At 36.7% G+C, this 20,396-nt stretch overlaps 1 protein-coding gene across 4 annotated transcripts in view; it reads left to right on the top strand.

Moving 5' to 3' along the window:
- Positions 1–20,396, top strand: part of SPOPL (speckle type BTB/POZ protein like) — a 65,624-nt gene that overhangs the window by 6,696 nt on the left and 38,532 nt on the right. For 2 of the 4 annotated variants that reach the window (XM_077767814.1, XM_077767811.1), the window contains exons 2-3: positions 940–996; positions 2,382–2,486. The exons of 1 other annotated variant lie outside the window; for it this stretch is intronic. The gene's annotated coding sequence lies outside the window, so the exon portion shown is untranslated. Of the gene's footprint in view, positions 1–939; positions 997–2,381; positions 2,487–19,267; positions 19,365–20,396 lie in introns of all 4 variants that reach the window. One more of the 4 variants, XM_077767812.1, reaches the window with a different exon arrangement.

Genomic DNA, 20,396 nt, shown 5'->3' with positions numbered 1-20,396 from the left:
AGGGTTTCAAACTAAAGAACCATGTTTTAATTTTAGTTAAAACATCCTATTTCTGCATTGTGAAATAAATGGAATAAAAATACTGAGGCAGTTTTTGTTTACTTTGATGGTTTCATATATTGATGATTTGTTGGTTCTTTGAGATATAAAATCTTATCATATACTTTAATAATAAGAATAGGTTAAGGGACACCTGGGTGGCTTAGTTGGTTTAGCGTTTGTCTTTGGCCCAGGTCATGGTCTCATGGTTCATGAGTTTGAGCCTTGCATAGGGTTCTCTGCTGTCAGCACAGAGGCCACTTTAAATCCTCTGTCTCCCTCTCTCTGCCCCACTCCTGCTTGTTTTCTATCTTGCTTTCTTTCAAAAATAAGCATTTTAAAAAATAGGTTAAGATTTTCCTTTGAACTTCTTGATTTTTCTCATTCTCACTTTTGCTTTGTTTTTATTTTTTCTGTTTTGAGCTCATATCATTTCATTTATTATATAGTTATGGACCAACTGTTAAATATCAGGTTCTGTATTTACAGTGATGAATTGGAAATAGCCCTTAACCTGAAAGTCTCATTATTTGGGATTTATTAGTACTGTCTAGCCATTGAGTGCTTAGGCACAGTGCTGTAAGCTACATATGCACTCTTTATTTTAATCCTCCTAACTACTTTGCTAGGGTAGGTCATTACTTTTCAAATGTTTCTTCTTAATGATTGGCAGAAGATTGAACTCTTGGCTGATGGGACGTGAAGATCTGAGTGTTCCAGGTAATGGTGGAGGGGGTGAGAGCTTTCATGTTAACGTTTTTTTCTAACTTTTAGTGTTTTCTCCTGAAAAGGATTTGACTTTTGGATTCTGTTATCTTAATACAGCATTCTTTGTTTTAATATAAAAATGTTTTTAAATGAGCAAGAAAGATTTAAAAAAGTGTTCTGTCCTAATTTTAGACTGGAGGGAACATGGCACTGAGAACAGGATTTTATTACAGACATCCAGGAGTCAAGGTAGTTATTTATTTATTAAATCTTTTTTTAATTTTAGGTAAATTTTTACTGAAGTTTAATATCCATTTGAAGACATGCATACGGCATCATATAGCCTGCACACCTTTGTGTCTTGCTTCTTACCCAAAACATTTCTTTTTATATGATTCATTCATGTAGTACATAGCATAGCTTATTCATTCTCATTGTTCTGTAGTATTTTGTTCCATTGTATGACTATATACACCATATGTTATCCATTTTACTGTTAGTGAACATCTAGGTTGTTTCCAGTGTTGAGCTACAGTGAATAGTGCTCCTATAAAATATTCTTGTATGTGTCTTTTGCTACATGCAAATTTCTATCTTTCTGTATTATAACCTATAATTCTGTAAGTTATGTTCCTTGTAGTGAAACTGTTCCATCATGGTGTTTGCTTGTGTTCAGATTTAGTATGTATTATCCAGTGTTTTCCAAAGTGATTCCTTTCCCCACTCATACCCACATACCCTCCCACATGCATACCCAGGAAAAGTAGAATAGAGATATGTTTATTTTTACAAAACCCATCAGATGATTCTGGCTGCCTTGTCAGTTGATAAGATGCAGAATATAAAACAAATTTAAGTATAATTTAAGGAAAATGAGTCTGTCATGAAAATGATAGCTTCACTATATAGTTCACTGACTTTCTGACAGATGGCGCATTTCTCCCTAACTATTGCTAAACACAGGAATGGTTTTAAGATTTTGCAAGCTGGTGAAAAGTTTTGTAGGCTAGTTTATTGAATGAGTCTGCAACATTGGCTCAAAGCTCTTATTACACAATGCTGGAATGCACTTGCTCTTACTTGACTGTCTACCCAGATTGTAGGTTGTATAGGTTCAGTGTGTGTGTGTGTGTGTGTGTGTGTGTGTGTGTGTGTGTATGAGAGAGAGAGAGAGAGAGATTTTGCTACCCCTTAAATAAGGGAAACATTGTCTACACAGCAGAGCTTACTCAGCTTTCAGATCTTGAAAGTTAAGAAAATTTTAACCATATGCCCACAGCATGCTGTATTCTGTTTTATATTTAATTTCTTGTTATGTGTGGAATTTTCTTATGTCAACAGAAGGCAGTGTTGCTAATATATTTTTCATTATCAAATAAGGTAGTAAAAACCAGGGATTCAAAAACTATTTCCACTTGTATATCCTTTTTAGTATTAGGATTGTGGTTATTTCTCACTCAGTGAATGTAGATCATGTTAGAATAATAGGTAGGGAATTATGGTAGAAAAGTGCCATTCTTTTATCTGTTATTCTTAATTAGTTGTTGATTTCTTCTTTTAAGACACACAGAGACTCATATATTGCAGATAAGAGAGTTTTCCCTTTTTAACATTTTCATATGTCTTTTTTATAGCTAATATATACATTTTAAAAGTAAGTAGCCTCCACGCTCAGTGTGGGGCTTGAATTCACAACCCTGATATCAAGAATCTCAGGCTGAACTGACTGTGCCAACCAGGTACTCCTATAGCTTATATTTTATATCTGACTTTATTTCTTATTGCTTCAAAATACTGTTCCTGGGTAGAGCAGCCATTTGATAAATACTTGTGCCCTCCATATTCGTAAGTAGTTACTGATTATTGCTAGTCATAAGAATCTTGGAATTATTAGCTCATCAGAAGAGCCGAGATGGTATTCAAGTCCTTAAAGTGTTCCCATGAGGTGCAAAAATGATTTAGTTTATTTTGCAAAGTATTTCCTTGTGAGAGAGGAAGGGCTGGTAAGTATATGGAAACAATCTCCTTTTATTAAGTCCAGTTCAACCGTGCGCTACATCATTTCAGAAAAGACTGGCTTAAAACCCAAGATCTCCTAAGGTGTTGTTCTTCATAGGTCATTTTGCTGTGTTTCTTTCTCTTTTCCTTTCGATTTCTTTTTCTTTTTTTTCTTGAAACTAGCAGTTGTGTGAAATGTTTTTCTTCAAGAAAATGTTTTTCTTTAAAATTTTTTAATGTTTATTTATTTTTGAGACAGAGATAGAGTGTGAGCAGGGGAGGGGCAGAGAGAGGGAGACACAGAACCCAAAGCAGGCTCCAGACTCTAAGCTGTCAGCACAGAGCCCGATGCGGGGCTTGTACCCATGAGCGTCAGATGCTGAACCAACTAAGCCACCCAGGCACCTCAAATAACTGATGTATTGAGTGGGAATGTACAGTCGGCACCTAGTGTTGTGTCTGGTGCACAGAAAGCACTCAATAAATTAGCTTAATGTGTATGAATACCAATATGAAACTGAAAGACAGACCTAGTTTACAAAACATGAACTATTCAGAAGAGCAGAGTGAAATTTCCTTAAATATGTATTTCGGGTTTTATTTTTACTTAGCTCTGCAACAACTATCACATCAGCTATTAACACCATTGCTCTCACATTGCTTATCTCTAACAGCTTCCATTTCCATTTTAATGCAAGTAATGTGGAGGTATAGTTGGAAAAAGACAGGCTGATGTCCAAATGTCTCTCTGGCATTATGTAACATTTACAAGAACTTTCTGGAATAATGAAAATGATGAATACCTTGACTGGGCAGTTGTTATACAGGTGAATACACTTCAAAACCCATTGAAATATAACTGGAAGACCTATTTATAAAACAACACAAATTAAAAAAAAAAATAGGACTTATAACCCTTGAATAAGTACTTTCATTTTCTGGCCCTTAGCTTTCTCATCTTCAGAAAGGGAATACTTTCCTCACTCAGAACGATTAATGACTATGAAAGAGATAAGTTCTGTAAAGTACTTACAGTAGTTTCTGCAGTTTGTGTCCAACTCTGGATCCACTAAAATTAACCCTATACACTTTATAATTTTATCTGAGTCCCAAAACAATTATCCGAACAAATTAAAAGCTATAGTATCTCCTCTTCTTTTTCCTACTTTTATCCCAACCCATTTGATTAAAGCTTTTACCCCCAGTTGTGTTTTGTTTTTTGCAAAATCATAATGGAATCTTTTCCATTTTTCATGTTTTTCCTCCTGCTCATTTAGAGAGGATCAAAAATGTTAACCTTAACTAACTGAAGACTTCTTTACCCATCTTGCCCAAAGTTAATCAAGCTGCTACAGTTTCTTCCTCTAAGAGCTTAATGCTCCATTGACAGGAAACAACACAGTAAGCCATTGCCAGAGATTAGAATTGTAAAAATTGCTTAAAGATCTGAAAGATACACATCAGTTTTGCAATGTTCTACTGCCAATCTCTAAAAGTCAAGAAGAGTCCTCCAAATAGCTTAATTACCCTTTATAACCCATTAAGAAACTACCATCCACTGATATATGTAGTTATATAATTCATTTCCCATATTACCATTTCAAATACAAACATGTCTAATTAAAACGGGGTAATTCCATTCGTTGAAAATACAATTGTGTTAAAGTAACAGTTCCTTTTTACTAGTTTTTAAATCATTTCTTTAAAGTGTCTAAGCAACGCTCTTTTTTCTAGGATTCCAGGGCACTGGTACAGTTTCACATTCGCCTAGCATTTATTGAACAAACATTCATGAAGTATGTAAACAGGTCAGGCACTAGAGCAGCAAACATAAGGTCAGAGAGGCAAATAAAAACTAAAACAGATAAAATAGAACTGCTAAAACAAGGTCCTTTTCTTTTTTCTTTTTTTAATTTTTTTTTTTTTTTTTCTGAGAGAGAGACAGGGTGAGCAGGGGATGGTCAGAGAGAGAGGGAGATACAGAGTCCGAAGCAGGCTCCAGGCTCTGAGCTAACTGTCAGCATAGAGCCTGACACAGGGCTCGAACCCATGAACTGTGAGATCAGGACCTGAGCCGAAGTTGGACGCTCAACTGACTGAGCCACCCAGGCGCCCCAGACAAGGTCCTTTTCTTACATCTGTGAAGAATCTAGAAAAAGGGAGTTGGGAGTAGAGTTCTTCTGATTTTGTGCTGTTGCTTCCAGACCACTTTTCTATCCTTTTGCCAAAACTGAATCACAACCGCAGGAGTCCAATGCTACATTCTCTTACTCTCTTCTCCCTTCTATCATCTTGCCTCTCTTCCAGGTTGGCTCCTTTATGGAGGACTTCAACACCTGTCTCCATGTCTCCTCCGCAGTTCCTGCCATCACCTTGGATGGCTGCACTCCTCTGGACTTCCAGTCTACCAGCAGCAGAGTTCCTTAATCTTCCTGACTGATCTTACCCACTTGAAATTTCAGCAACTTTTTTCAGAGATTCTGACTTGGAACTTCCCTAGAATAGCTTGAGCAACTTCAGGACATCATTTTTATAACAGAGCTAATTCCAGTCTGTCACCAATTTAATCCCCCAATACTTCTTATTAACAGCACTTCATTAGCCCTTCCCATTCCTAAGACATTTTGGCTTCACTTCCTTCTCTATCAAACTCAAACCTACAATGCTCTACTTCAAACACTCTCCAGCAAACATGCTTAACATTTCTCTCCTTTGTTCTTTTACTACAGCCTTTCTGTAAACCCTCCACTCCATGTCAATCTAACTACCCATTGCTCCTTTATTTGGGTTTCTGAGCAATGGTATAAAAAGTCTTTATAAGCAGAAGAGTAGCTTCTTAAGTGGATGCTTTCATTAAATACATATTTCTAACTATCTGTTGTCAAAAGGGTTTGTTGCAAAGTAAGTCTTACTAATTAATGATATAGTTGTTAAAATGAATTAGAAATTCAGCTACTCAAGTTGTACTAGACTCATTTTAAGTGTTCAATAGACACAAGTGGCTAGTGGCTTATCGTAATGGAAAGTGGAGATTATAGACCGTTGCCACCATTGCACAAAGCTTTATTAAACATTGCTGCTCTACACATTCCATGGCATAACTATGAAGCCACTATTCCAGCTCATATAACCTATAATTTCCCACTATATATTGCATTCCTTTTGACTTCACTCTTGCAAGCTAAGCACCAACCGTGGAACAGGCTGGTGCCTAATGTGGTCAATAAGGGCAGTGGCATCATAACTATCTTTTACCATCACCTAAGACCAAAAGGAGTTTGTTGCCTCTAGTCACTTGTGTCCCAGCCCACTTCTAATCATGGAAATCCCCATCCTCATACTGTCATTAAAGGAAGGTGTTGGTTACACTTTATCTGAGAAGGTTTAGAAAAAAAGAAGCATACTCAGTAAATTCCTTTCAGATTTTACCAACTGTTAAAGACAGAACTTATTAATGCACGTGTCTCACATATTACTAGAGCATGGCAGCAGCTAGAAGTAAAAATTCCATACGATAAGAGAAAGTAGACTTTTTGGACCTTTTAGTTATTAAAATCTAGAGGGAAAATTGGCAAAATAGTATGCCTTAGGATAAATGGTAGTAGGGCTCTATATGTCTACATCATTAGATACTGCATGTTCATCACCATTAAAATGACTTTATTTTCCTTAAAGAAAAACATATTCTTGGGGCACCTGGGTGGCTCAGTCAGTAAAGCATCTGACTTTGGCTCAGGTCATGATCTCATGGTCTGTGAGTTTGAGCCCCCCATCGGGCTCTGTGCTGACAGTGCAGGGCCTGCTTGGCATTCTCTCTCTTTCCCTCTTTCCCTGTCCCTCCCCCACTAGCTCTTTCTCAAAATAAATTAACTTTAAAAAAAATTTAAAAACATTTTCAGGCGGCCTGGATACTCAGTTGTTTAAGTGTCCAACTTCAGCTCAGGTCATGATCTCACGGTTCATGGGTTCGAGCCCCATGTCAGGCTCTGTGCTGACAGCTTAGAGCCTGGAGCATGCTTTGGGTTCTGTGTCTCCCCCTCTCTCTGACCCTCCCCTGCTCACATTTTGACTCTCTCTCTTTCTCTCTCAAATATTTAAAAGAAATTTTTTTAAATACACCAGGCATTTGAGGTGATTATCATATATTATTCCGTTTTTTGAGATATTACCATTTATCATCATCATCATCATCATCATTATCATCTTACAAATAAGAAAACTGAGGTCCAGAGAACTCACACAGCTTCAGAATTTGAACCTAAGCCTAATATCAGAAACCAAATTCTTAACACTGGTTGTATTTCCTGGATTATTCTGTAACACTAAATTATATTTGGTGCTTTGTTTTTTAAGAGGCATTAAGTTATACACTGCTAGGAAATACGTAATACTTTTCCAGTAGTTAACTTCAAATCCAGTTGGTGTATCTTTGCTTACTGTCTGCTGCCTTCTTTATGAGGCCAGTGGTTACGTAAATGTGAAAATGTATCAAATAGCATATTCAATCAATTAGAAAAATTATAGTATTGTCAATTAAAACATATTCAATTTGTGGCTAACTGGCTATATTTTGTTGTTGTTTCTTTTTTTTTTTCTTTTTCCTCAATCCACACTTTTTTTTCTTTTTTTTCTTTTTTTTTTTTTTTACAAATAGTTTATTGTCAAATTAATTTCCACATAACACTCAGTGCTCATCCCCACAAGTGTCCTCCTCCATGCCCATCCCCCCCTCCTCCCCACATCCATCAGTCCTCAGTTTTTGTCAGCATTCAAGAGTCTCTCATGGTTTGCCTCTCTCCCTTTCCCCCACCATTTCCCCCCTTCTTCTCCCCGTTGTTCCTCCGTCAAGTTCCTCCTAGTCCTCCTATACGTGCAAACTGTATGACCTTAGATCACATTACTTCCATGTTTTAGTTTCCCTATCTGTAAAATAGAAGTAACTACTTCACAGGGTTGTTTAAGAGGATCAAATGAGATAATATGTGTTAGAGTAAAGTTCTAAAGTGTGAGGTAAAATCTTAGGGATTATTACTGCAATAAATTTTATACTGTGCAAGAGGCATTGGTTATAGAAGTATTTGAGTAGCTAGAGAGTAATTCATTTTACTGAGAAAAATGGTATGGGATTATAGATTGATTAGTAAAAGTTCTGAGGAAGAGGTGGCAATTAAGATGGACAAACTAAAAAAGTGTTGGTGCTTTGGGATGCCTGGGTAGCTTAGTCGATTAAGGGTCTAACTCTTGATTTCCACTCAGGTCATGATCTCATAGTTTCGTGAGTTCGAGCCAGGTGTTAGGCTCTGTGCTGATTGATAGTGTGGAGCCTTCTTGGTATTTTCTCTCTGCCCCTGCATTGTTTGCACTCTCTTTGTCTCTCTCAAAATAATTAAATAAAATTTTAAAAAAATGTTGGTACTTAAAGAAGGGATAAGATTAAATTATCATTTGTTAATTGAGATATTATTACTGTTCTGAGTTGGGTAAAAAAACTGTGGGATAGTACTGTAATATATAAATTTGAGTTTGAATTAAATTAACTTTGAGGGGCCCCTGGGTGGCTTAGTCAGTTAAGCATCTGACTTCGGCTCAGGTCATGATCTCGTTGTCTGTGAGCTTGAGCCCCGTCTTGGGCTCTGTGCTGACAGCTCAAAGCCTGGAGCCTGTTTCAGATTCTGTGTCTCCCTCTTTCCCTGCTCCTCTACTGCTCACACTCTGTCTGTCTCTCTCAAAAATAAACAAACATTAAAAAAATTTTTTTTAGTTAACTTTGAAAATTTTTGTTTCAAAAATTTTTAGCATGTATATATTTCCATGCTGTTTCACACATGTTTTACATAATTATGCATAGGTAAATTCTGATTGTTTTGTTAGGAGCTTTAAGCCACTGCTGAAATGTTCAAACCTTAATAGGCTAATGCCTAAGTAAACTCCAAGGTAATGCTTAGGTATTTAAGAGTATCTGGATGATCTTGTTCCCTTAATCATGCTTTTGTTGCTTAAAAATACACCCCATACATACACGTTTGAGTATCAACATTCAGTTTCAACTTTTTGAAATTTTTACCCAAAAAGATATGATCAGGTTTTTGTTTTTTTGGTTTGTTCTTGCACATATGAAGTTATAGAAGATCTTCCCTGGGGGACCTATGAGATCTAGTTCAAATTACGAGGTCAGGGACTGTCTGTAATCCTTCCTTGTTTCCACTGGGCCAAAGTGTAGGTTCCCCAGTGGGTCAGTGAATAAGAGAGTGAATACAGTAATAAATGAATTATTAAAAAAAAAAGAAACAACTGTGATGCTTTGCAATTTAGCCACATTGAGTAGTCTCCTGACTGCTAGTCTTAACCCCTTTTAAAAACTTCACCACAGTTTATATATTACTACAGTTTAAAATGATTACCTTATGAGGTTCATTAACCATGGTTAAAAACTGATGATAAATAAAGTTGATTTTTAAAAACCCCAGTACTGTCTTTATAAGATTTCTGGAAATAACCTCCTTCTAAAAAGTGAAATATTTATTTGCAGATGGGCTTACATTTTTCTTACCATGCCTTGTATATAATTTTTTTACATAAGTAATGAGACAGTTGAACTAGCAGGACATAAAATTTTAGTTGTTTGCAAATGATGATTTAAAAAAAAATTTTTCTTTACTTTTTGGTGCCAAAACCCAGGAATTAATCTTTAAATTTTTTTAATGTTTATTTTTGAGAGAGAGAGAAATGGAGAGAGAGAGAGAGGGATAGCATGAGGGGGGGAGGCACAGAGTGGGGATAAAGGATCCGAGGCAGGCTTTGTTCTAACAGCAGATAGCCTAATACAGGGCTCGAACCCACAAACCCTGAGATCATGATCTGAAGTTGGACACTTAATCAGCGGAGCCACAAAAGTGCCTACGAATGATGATTTTTAAAAGTGGCTCCCGAAGATCCAGTGCATTCTTAATATGTTATGGTGTAGGAAATGCAATAGGTTCTTTATGATATATAGTTGTTGTTTTTAAAGAAGTTCATTGCAGTGTGAAGAAAAATTATGTGGTGATATCAAGTCTTGGTCTACAGAGTTTAAGTCTTACTATATTAACTTGTAGAACTAGATGGGACTTAATGATACTTGCCTCAGACTCTTTTTATAGCTAAAGTTCAGTGATGTGCAAAAGGGCATGGGCCTGAACCCATTTTAAAATCTAGGTCTCTCAACACATGGGCCCCAGAGCCTTTTTATCGCTTCCATTTTTATCATTGTTAAGGAAGATAACATATTATGTCTATATCTAGAAATGTTGTTAAATGACTTCTTACTCTTAGTCCTTTCTTTGAAAATACAATAAAGTAACAAATACAGTGATTTTTGTGGAGCTACAGCGTGTGTACACTGGGTTTGCCTTTTAGTTTGCTCTTGGTTTTTGTTTGTTTTCAGGGAGAACTTTGGTATTCAATGACAAGGCAACAGTAAGCAGAGGCTTTACATCTCTGTGCAGAAGACTTCACCAGTGTGTATTAATGGCCTTTAGGAATTGTCAAATGGAAAAAAAAAAAACCTTGGTATTAAATGTCCCTAAGTCTTTTGCCTTTCTTTATAAAGTTTTAATGTGTGTATGCAATTAAAATTTCCAGTTTACTTTTTGTGTTAGAGGATGTTGTGGATTTCAAAAGAGATTCCACAACACTGGAATAAGACCCTGGAACCAAGAAATTGAAAGCTAGCTCAATCTCTCAGGATACTACTCCAGTAAAATGGAAGATTTAGTCAGAGATAGAGGCCACATGGATCGCTAGGGAAGTGAGGATGAGGTTTTGCATTAGTTGTTTTAATAGCTTTCTGGTCTAACCCTCAGACTAGAAACAGTGGTTCTCAAGGTGAGATTCCTAGTTCAGCAACACCAGCACCTCCTAAGATCTTTGTTAGAAACGCACATTCTAGGAGCACCTGGGTGGCTCCATCGGTTGAGTGTCTGACTTCAGCTCAGGTCATGATCTCGCAGTTTCAGGCTTGAGACCCACTTTGGGCTCTATACTGACAGCTCAGAGCCTGGAGCCTGCATCAGATTCTGTGTCTCCCTCTCTCTGCTCCTCCCTTGCTTGTGTGCCTGTGCGGTCACATTCTCTCTCTCTCTCTCTTAAAAATAAACATTAAAAAGTTAAAAAAAAAAAAAAAGCACATTCTAGGGCCTGACTCAGACCCACTAAATCATTAACCCTGAAGCTGAGTTCCTCGTTTTCTGGCTAACAACACTTTCGGGTGATTCTAATGCACACTTAAGTGTGAGAATCGCTGCGTTAGAGAAATATAACCTGTAAGTCTACCATTTATAATCAATTAGAGACTGGGACTATTAAATTGGACCCTATAAAATTATCAGCATTCTCCTGCTTTTGATTTACAAAAACTTCAAACTTGTCAAGCTTTGAAGGAAGGGCATCCTTTATTTGGGGCAGAGAGTTCAAACTATAAAACAGTTATTTACTTAGGCCTCTCAGTAGTCAAAGTAGGAAAGAATTAAGAGTCCAGGTAAGTAAACTAGAAGGTAAACAAAGGTATTGGCCCAACCTCCATGTGTTGATTTTTCTTTTTTAAAACTAAGGCCCCAGGGCACCTGGTGGCTCAGTCAGTTGAATGTCAGACTTCAGTTCAGGTCATGATCTCACAGTTCGTGGGTTCGAGCCCCACTTTGGGCTCTGTGCTGACAGTCAGCTCAGAGCCTGGAGCCTGCTTCAGATTCTGTATCTCCCTCTCTCTCTTACCCTCCCCTGTTTATACTCTTTCTCTCTCTCAGAAATAAATAATAAAAAACATTAAAAAAATAAATAAAACTAAGGCCCTGTATAATTGCAGCAGCAGCAGCAGCCCTGGCTCCTGGATGCCCATGTTCTTCCACTCCCTCTAGCTCTTTTGGTTTTCCCCTTGTAGCCAAGAAGAAGGAATGATCTTCCCATCCCTAGCCAGTTTTTCCCTTCAGGCTTTAAAATATTGCTATTGGGGTGCCCGTTTGGCTCAGTCGATTGGGCGTCTGACTCTTGGTTTCAGCACAGGTCATGATCTCACAGTTTGGGAGTTTGAACCCCACATCGGGCTGTGCACTGACAGCCTGGAGCCTGCTTGATATTCTCTCTCTCTCTCTCTCTCTCTCTCTCTCTCACTCTCTCTCTCCCCCCCCTCCATCCCCCTCCCCCTCTCTCTCTTTCTCTCTTAAAAAATAAATAAACATAAAAATATTTTAAGTATTGCTGTTGCTGTATTTTTCATCACCCCTTGTTCTTGCTCCCTAAGATTCTTCTTTTTTTTTTTTTAATGTTTTATTTATTTCTAGGAGAGAGAGAGAGAGAGACAGCGTGAGCAGGGGAGGGTCAGAGAGAGAGGGAGTCACAGACTGAAACAGGCTCCAGGCTCTGAGCTGGCAGTCAGCACAGAGCCCGACGCGGGGCTCAAACCACGAACCGCGAGATCATGACCTAAGCGAAAGTCGGTCGGTCGCTTAACCGACTAAGCCACCCAGGCGCCCCACCCCCTAAGATTCTTCTGAGTAGAACCTGTGTCCAAATACACTGTCACTGAGTCAGATTGTTCTACCTAGAGTCAAAGCTATTTCTGTTTGGAAGAGACTTTCTCTCGTGGTATGCACATTTTAGTGAATTTTAGATTTTCAGGTGATCAGAACTACAAGATGACTTCTGCTTTCATGTGTAGGTCTGAATTAGCTATTCCATTAATTCCCTCAGACCATATAATTAGTCCCCTCACTCTTTTAAACACACACTGAGGTTTTGCAGTACAGAAATAGACAAAACACAAAAACCTTCCTAGGGATCATAGTAGATTAAGTAGTAAAATGCAGTAAATGAACGGAGTGATATAGGTGGTTAGAAGTATTTAATGTGAGCTGACTATAACCATGAGTAATCAATTTCAGTTTCTAAATGGGCATACTGTGTCATGTACTGTTATAATACTTCTAGTACCATACTTTTTTAAAAATTGAAGTCATAATTGTGTTGAAATTCATGTTCCATGAGAGTGTCAGGATAGGAAGTCACCTTCCCACTCCCAATTCCACTTTTGCTGGAAATGGTGCCTCCTTTTATTTCTGTTAGTGGGTTTTATTAATAATATGTTTTTTGTTTATTAGCTCTGGACAGTATTACCTCTGTGAATGAGAGTTTTGTTCCTCTCCTCACTCCCTCCATCTCCCATTTATTCATTGTTAATTTTATATCATCAAGGTATTTATGTTTTGTTTTGTAGCTATAAATTCTTTTTTGTTTTATTTACACATCAATTGTAAAAATTTTAAACCTTAAAATATTTATAATGTGATTATATAATACTTACTGTAAAACAAAGTAGAATGGTCTCCCAGAGAATGAAATATAATCCTATGTACATTAAAACTTTACCAATTGAAAAAAATTTTCCAAATTCTAGTGGATTCTTTTAGTTTTTTTCAATTTCCTTCTCTTCCTCGGAGACCTGTTCAGTTTTATTGTTTTTCAGTTCCATGTTTTTTTCCTCCTTGGATTTCTTTTTCATTTGGTTTAGAATTGTGGTCTTCAAAATGAGGCACCCATTCACATTAAAGGGGGTGCACAAGATAATTTTAGGAGGTTTCAGAGTGTATTGTAAATTAGATAATATGTTAATTTTTATCTGATTAATTTAAATTTCATACAAAAAAGCTTAGATTTCATTGGGTTCAGAATACCTCACTGAGTAATTCTCAATAAAGGCTGGCAAAATTTTCAAATGTTTGCTGTCTGAAAATATCCTTTATTTGGTTCACATTCTTGAATAAATTTCAGTATGGAATTCTAAGTTTAATTTTTTTCTCCTATAAATCTTAAAAGCATTTATGGCGTTCATATTTCAATGTGACTTGTTGCTTTGTAGATGACATGGTGAAACTCTGAACAGTTTTACCAGGATGCGTCTAAGTATAGATAGCTTTTTCATTAAGCATTCTTGGTACTTGGTAAGGCCTGCCTTTGAACTTGTGTCTTCCTTCAGATCATGGTAATAGTCTTCTCTCCCCCCCTTTTATACGTCCCTGTTTTTCCTGTTTTTATCCACTCCAGTAGCACCTATAAAGTGAATATTGGATCTCTTCAACCTGACATGTCCCTTGTTTCTCTTATTTCCTATATTCTTTGTGTTTTTAGTTTCCTCACAAGTAGTCTTTATCTTTTATTTTCCACTTATGCATCAGTTATGATCTTGTTTTTCTCACTCTGAACTTTAAAGAATTCTTTCCTAACCCGTTTTTCAAAGCACCTTATTGTTGTTTTATTCAACTATACTATAGGAGAATTTTTTTTAAACACAGTCTTTGCAACTGCACATGTAAGTTTAAAAAAAAATTTTTTTAATTTATTTCAGAGAGAGTGAGACAGCGTGAGCAGGGTAGGGTCAGAGAGCAAGGGAGGTACAGAATCCAGTCTCTGAGCTAGCTGTCAGCACAGAGCCCGATGCAGGGCTTGAAACCACGAACCATGAGATCATGACCTGAGCTGAAGTCGGACGCTTAACCGACTGAGCCACCCAGACGCCCTTACGAGAATTTTTTTGTAAGGTGTATTTATTTTTGAGAGACAGCATGAGTGGGAGAGGGGCAGAGAGAAAGGGAAACAATCTGCAGCAGGCTCCAGGCTCTGAGCTGTCAGCATAGAGACCAATGTGGGGGTCAAACTTGTGAGCCACGTAACACTGTTTGAGCCAAAGTCAGATGCTTAATGGACAGAGCCACCCAGGTACCCCTTTTTTTGAGTGTACTCTGCTGTGTTTGGTTTCCATTAATGTTTTGGGGTGAAGAACTAAGTTATTAATAATGGTGTCTGGCTGGCATGGTTTTCCCTGAAGTTGCATAGCTCTGTTCTCCACCAGGCTTCTTCCCTGAATGGGAAGGCCATGGACGCTTTCAGTGTAAGTGGGCAAAGTGTTTCAACATTACCTACTTATCTCTAGGTTGTATGGGTAGGTTGGGGACCCCCTGTCCCCCATGACAAAGTAAAGAGGACTTTATTTTGTGTGGTAGAGTATTTAATTTCTGTTAGGTATCATCTCTTCTTCGTCCCATTCCTAACATCTCTTCCAATATTCAGAGTTAGTCCAGTTTGTGTAGTCTCTCAAGCACTTGACACTCTTATAAGGAATGTATCCAGACAGGTGGCCAACTTCCTTTAGAGAGCAATTCTTCCGGCTTTGGCATGATGATAAAAGCCACAACTGCCAGCCTTGGGAAAGGGGAGGTTCCCAGCTGTCTCAGCTAGCCCAAATATTATTTCTAAAATAATTAACCAACCTTATGATTGCCACTTGGCCTTTTCCTGCCCTTTGTATTTGATGAAAGGTCAGTTCTTTGGGCCCCCTTGAAAGAACTGTGAATACCTCTAGTGTCTTGGATTGTGATTTTTTTTCCCCTTAATTTCTCCACCAATCTCTTCACACCTAATTTAATTTTTTTTGCTAATTTATTCCCATTTATGTGCCTCGATTTTCTCAAAATGTCTGAGCCACTAATATCACCCTTATTTTCCAGCCCTGTTAAGGCTTTTATTCTTTTGTAAGCACTTGTCATTTCATTGATAAATTAAAAGATAAAAGATAATAAATGTGCCCACTTGTCTACCTAGAAGCATGTTCTGTTTTCAAAGCTCCATCTTGGTGCAATATCTGATCCAGGTATTTAGAAATTAGAAAATTGATAGAAGGCTTTATATCTTTCACATGAGTTTGGAAGAGGGAATATCCTTTTTGTTCTAGGTTTTTTAACCAGTCTTTTTGTTTGTTTTTCCTTCTGTTACTGACATGCTAGAAAGGGTATCTTTAAGAATTTGGTATAAGCTTAGGCTCACATCAAGGCTGGTATTGCCATGTTTTATTTAGCATTAAAATCTTGGGCAGGTTTCATAGCTTTTTTGCACCCTAGTTTACTCATCTGTAACATTGGCAGAGACAGTTACTGCTTTCCTCATGGAGTTATTTTGAGGATAAATTAGATCAGTAGTTTGGCATGTGGAAAGTCTTTACAAAAGATCTCTTCTTGCCATTATTAAATTGCTTCTATTAGGAAAAAGTTATACATTTTATTTTTTCTTTTACTTTTTAAGTTAGTTTTGAGAACAAAAGAGCATATGTGCAAGTGGGGGAAGGGCAGAGAGAAGGAGAGAGAGAATCCCAAGTAGGCCCCACATTGTGCAGACATTGCCTGATGCAGGGGTCAAAACTCATTACCTGCGATATCGAGACCCAGGCCAAAATCTAGAGTCGGACAATTAACCAACTGAGCCACCAGGCATCCCAAAAGTTATACATTTTAGATAGCACTTTCCTTACAGAACAGGTAAGTTTCCAAAATCTTGGCTATTAAATGGATTATCGGAAAAAAGTTAATATTCTCTTTGTAATACTGAAGATGTGTTTGCAGAGAAAAATCGCTTTGTTATATGAATTAAAAGCTTTTGGTGAAGAAGTTTGTTAGTGGTTTTCTAGAATCTATAACAAGCATGCTTGCAGGGGTTGGCTGCTAGAGTCTTGTCCCTTCTTAGGAAATGCCTACTGGAATAGTAGAACTCTGCATTATTGTGCTCATGGGAAGCCAATAAATAACACTCATCTGATTGTCTCATTTTTCTCTGTGCCCACATCTGTAAAGCTATAACAAATATGATGTATATATTTTTGGTCTCAGAATATGTTTGTAATTCTACCTCTCACCACCCCCCTCACTTCATATATAGCTCAAACTCTTAAGTTTAAAACCTCAACTTCTTATTCTGCCTGACATAAACCCTCTTCATCATTCTAAACTACAAACCTTGATATCATTCATAATTTCCCAGTATCTTTTTATTTATTTTTGAGAGAGAGATAGAGACAGCATGAGCAGGGGAGGGCCAGAGAGAGAGAGGGAGATATAGAATCCGAAGACAAGCTCCAGGCTCTGAGCTAGCTGTCAGCACAGAGCTCGAAATGGGGCTCGAACACACAAACCGTGAGATCATGACCTGAGTTGAAGTCGGACGCTTAACCTACTGAGCCACCCAGGTGCCCTCTATTCCAACTTCTTATATCTTAGATTAGTTTCCCCTGCTTTAAAACTTTGTCTGAATGAAGTCATACAGCATTTCTGACTTTTTTGTCTTAACATTATGTCTGTGAGATTCATCCATGCTGCATTCTCATTGCTGTATAGATTTCCACTATATGAATGTACCACATTTTATCCATTCTATTTTTGACAGACATTTGGGTATTTTAAAAAAGTTTTTATCTATTGCAAGAGCTTTATCACTTTATTTTTATATCTACAGTCCACCTGTGAACATTCTTGTACATGTCTTTTGATGAACATTAGAATGTACAACAGACATGGAATTGATGGGTTATAAACTGTTCACTTGCTTAGTTTTATTTTTTTTTTTTAGACTGATCTTTATTTTTTTTTTTAGGTTTTTCCTTTTTTAAAAATATTTTATTTTATTTATTTATTTATTTATTTTTAGTTTTATTTTTTTTTAAAAAATTTAATGTTTATGATTGAGACAGAGAAACACAGCATGAGTGGGGGAGGGGCAGAGAGAGAGGGAGACCCAGAATCTGAAGCAGGCTCCAGGCTCTGAGCTGTCAGCGCAGAGCCCAACGCGGGGCTCGAACCCACGAGCCGTGAGATCATGACCTGAATCGGACACTCAACCAACTAAGCCACCCAGGCGCCCCCATTTGTTTAGCTTTAATACTGCAAATATTTTTCCAAAGTGCTTCTGTTAATTTATACTTTCACTGTCCTGTAATTTTAAAGACTCAGTTCTCCTTATCTGCCAACATTTATTGTGTTGTCTTTTAAACTTTTAGCCATTCTGTTGCTTGAGTAGCGGTATCACATTGTTGTTTTAATGTATTTGTCTGGTAACTAATGAAGTTGAATACCTTTCCATATGTTTATTGACCTTCTGGATGTTCTTTTCCCTCCCTCTCCCCCCTTAACTTGTGCTGTATTTAAGTATTTGACCAATCTTTCTGTTCATTTGCTGCATTTTTTTTCTAATTTATGGGAATTACCTATGAATTCTGGATATAAGTCCTGTATTAGACTTATTTTTCCGTTTTACTGCTTTACTTTCATACTTAACATGAAAGTATATATGGAATTGATCATTGTATATGATGTAAGAGTCAGGATTTTATTTTTCTACATAACTGTCCATTTGATTGCGCTATTAAAAGACCTTTTTTTTTTTAAGGAAAACATAAAACTGTTTTTATTCAGAGATATCATGTACATGTAGAAAATCCTAAGNTGGATGGACCCTGTAATTATGTAGTGCCCTTCTTCATCTCTTGTGATTGTCTTTAATTTAAAGTAAAAGACCTTTTTTTAATTGCAGTTCATTATTACCTTTGTCATAAATGAACTAGCTACATGCACGTGTGTTAGTTTCTAGACACTTTATTTTCTTCCATTGGTCAGTTTCTCTGTTTTTGCACAAGTACCACTCTTTGTCTTAATTTCAGTGGCTATATTTTAAATCTTGATATTTTATACTTACGTTTTATAGTTAAGTCTTGGTGTTCTATATTTGATCTTTTTACAGTCCTTCAGCTTTGTTGTTCTTTCAAAATTCGGGTGTTCTCAACTCTTTTGCATTTCCATATACATTTTTAGAGTTCACCTGCCAGTTTCCATAAAGAGCACTATTAGTATTTTGATTATGATTACATTGATTTTATTTGTCAATCTGGGCAGAGTTCTTCACAAGATTGAATTTTCCATTTCATGAACTTAAGCTTATTCCTCCATTAATTTAGCTTATCTTTACTCTTTCATACCATTTTGTACTTTCAGTGTAGAGATTGTGAGCATCCTTAATTAGATTTAATTTCTAGGAGAAGTGGGTTTTTTAATTATACTATAAATGTCATCCTTTAACATTTTTATTTTGATTGTTGCTAACAGAAATAAAATGGATTTTTGTATGTTGACCTTGTATGCAACAACTTGGACAGAATTGCTTCTTAATTCCATTACTTTGTACACAATCATGTTATCATTGAATGATGATCATTTTCTTTTCTTTTTTGGTTTTTATACCTTTTCTTTTTATTGCCTTAAGGTACTGGCTTGGGCTTCTAGTACAGTGTGGAATGGAAGTGCTGATAGTGGTCCCTTATCTCATCTCAATGGCAACTCATACTCTAGTATAGGTGTGTGTTTTAAGACATTTATAAAATTAAGGAAGTTTTTTAACCCTAGTTTGTAAAGAGTTTTTGTCCTGAATGGGTATTGAATTTTATCAAACACATTTTCTGCATAAGGTGATGTTTTTCCTCTTTGTTAACAGGGTGATTACATTAATAGAGTCTAATATTGATATCCCTCGTATTACTTGAATAAAACCCTATTGGTCATGAAATAGTGTACTTTTTATGCAGTGCTAGGTTTGATTTGTTGTTAGTTTGCCTAGGATTCTTACATTTGTGTTCCTGAGAGATTTTCTTTATCTTCCTTTCTTCTAATGTGCTTGACAGGTTTTGGTATAAAAGTTAACACTGATTTCATCGAACAGACTGAAGTTTGTTTTTGTCTCCTATTCTGTGGAAGAGATTTTGCACTGAAGCGATCTGTGTAAGTTTTCCTTGTGGTAGTTTTTAAATAACGGATTTAATTTTAATCAAAGTAGGACTGTTTGATTTTTCTCTCTCACATTGTGTGTCAGTTTTATTAAGTTATGTTTTTCAAGTACTTTTCTCATTTCATCTAAATTATCAATTAAATTGTTGTAACATTGGGGTGCCTCTAACTCTTGATTTCAGCTCAGGTCATGATTTCCTGGTTTGGGAGTTTGAGCCCTGCATTGGGTTCTGTGCTGGCAGCTTGGGATTCTCTTCCTCTCTCTCTCTCACTCACTCTCTCTCTCTCTCTCTGCTCCTCCCCAGTCTCTGTCTTTTAAAATAAATTTAAAACCCTAAAAAAAAATAAACTGTTGTAACATTTTCATGATAGCTTCATCATTTAGGGAATCATTTTTGGTGTAAGAAATTTGTTCTATTCCCTGATTAGTCTAAAGCTATTAATTTTACTATTTTTTCAAGACCCATCTTTTGGCTTTATGTTTTCTGGTGTGTGTGTGTGTGTATACACATGTATATATATGCACATTTATATACACATACCCCTCCCCGCTCCGTCATTGGTTTCTGCTCATACCTTTATTATTTCTTCTGCTTTCCTTGAGTTTGACTTTTTTTCCTAGCTTCTATAAGATGGAAGCTTAAGCCACTGATTTTCAGCTTTACTTTTCTGGTATATTCATGAAAGGCTATAAATTTCCTAAGCATATATGTTAGCTACATCTTACAGGTTTGGAAATGTCTTATCTTTAATATTAAGTTCAAAATATTTTCTAATTCTCATTGTGATTTCTGTTTTCATGAATAGATTTGGAAAGCTATTTACCTTCTGAGGATCTAGGTGTTTTCTAGTTATCTTCCCCCTGTTGATTTTTAACTTAATTTTACCATGATTGAGGTTCACATTATGAATGATTTAAGTGACCTGAAATTTGTTTGCAAGGCTTTCTTTATCGTGCAACAATATGGTTAGTTTTGGTAAATGTTTTTTTCTGTAGTTGAGAAGAATTTTCGTTCTTTTGCAATT

The sequence above is a fragment of the Crocuta crocuta genome, unplaced genomic scaffold (assembly GCF_008692635.1).
Source record: "Crocuta crocuta isolate KB4526 unplaced genomic scaffold, BGI_CrCroc_1.0 scaffold154, whole genome shotgun sequence".
Classification (NCBI taxonomy): domain Eukaryota; kingdom Metazoa; phylum Chordata; class Mammalia; order Carnivora; family Hyaenidae; genus Crocuta; species Crocuta crocuta.
This window is presented reverse-complemented; position numbering and strand designations above follow the sequence as displayed.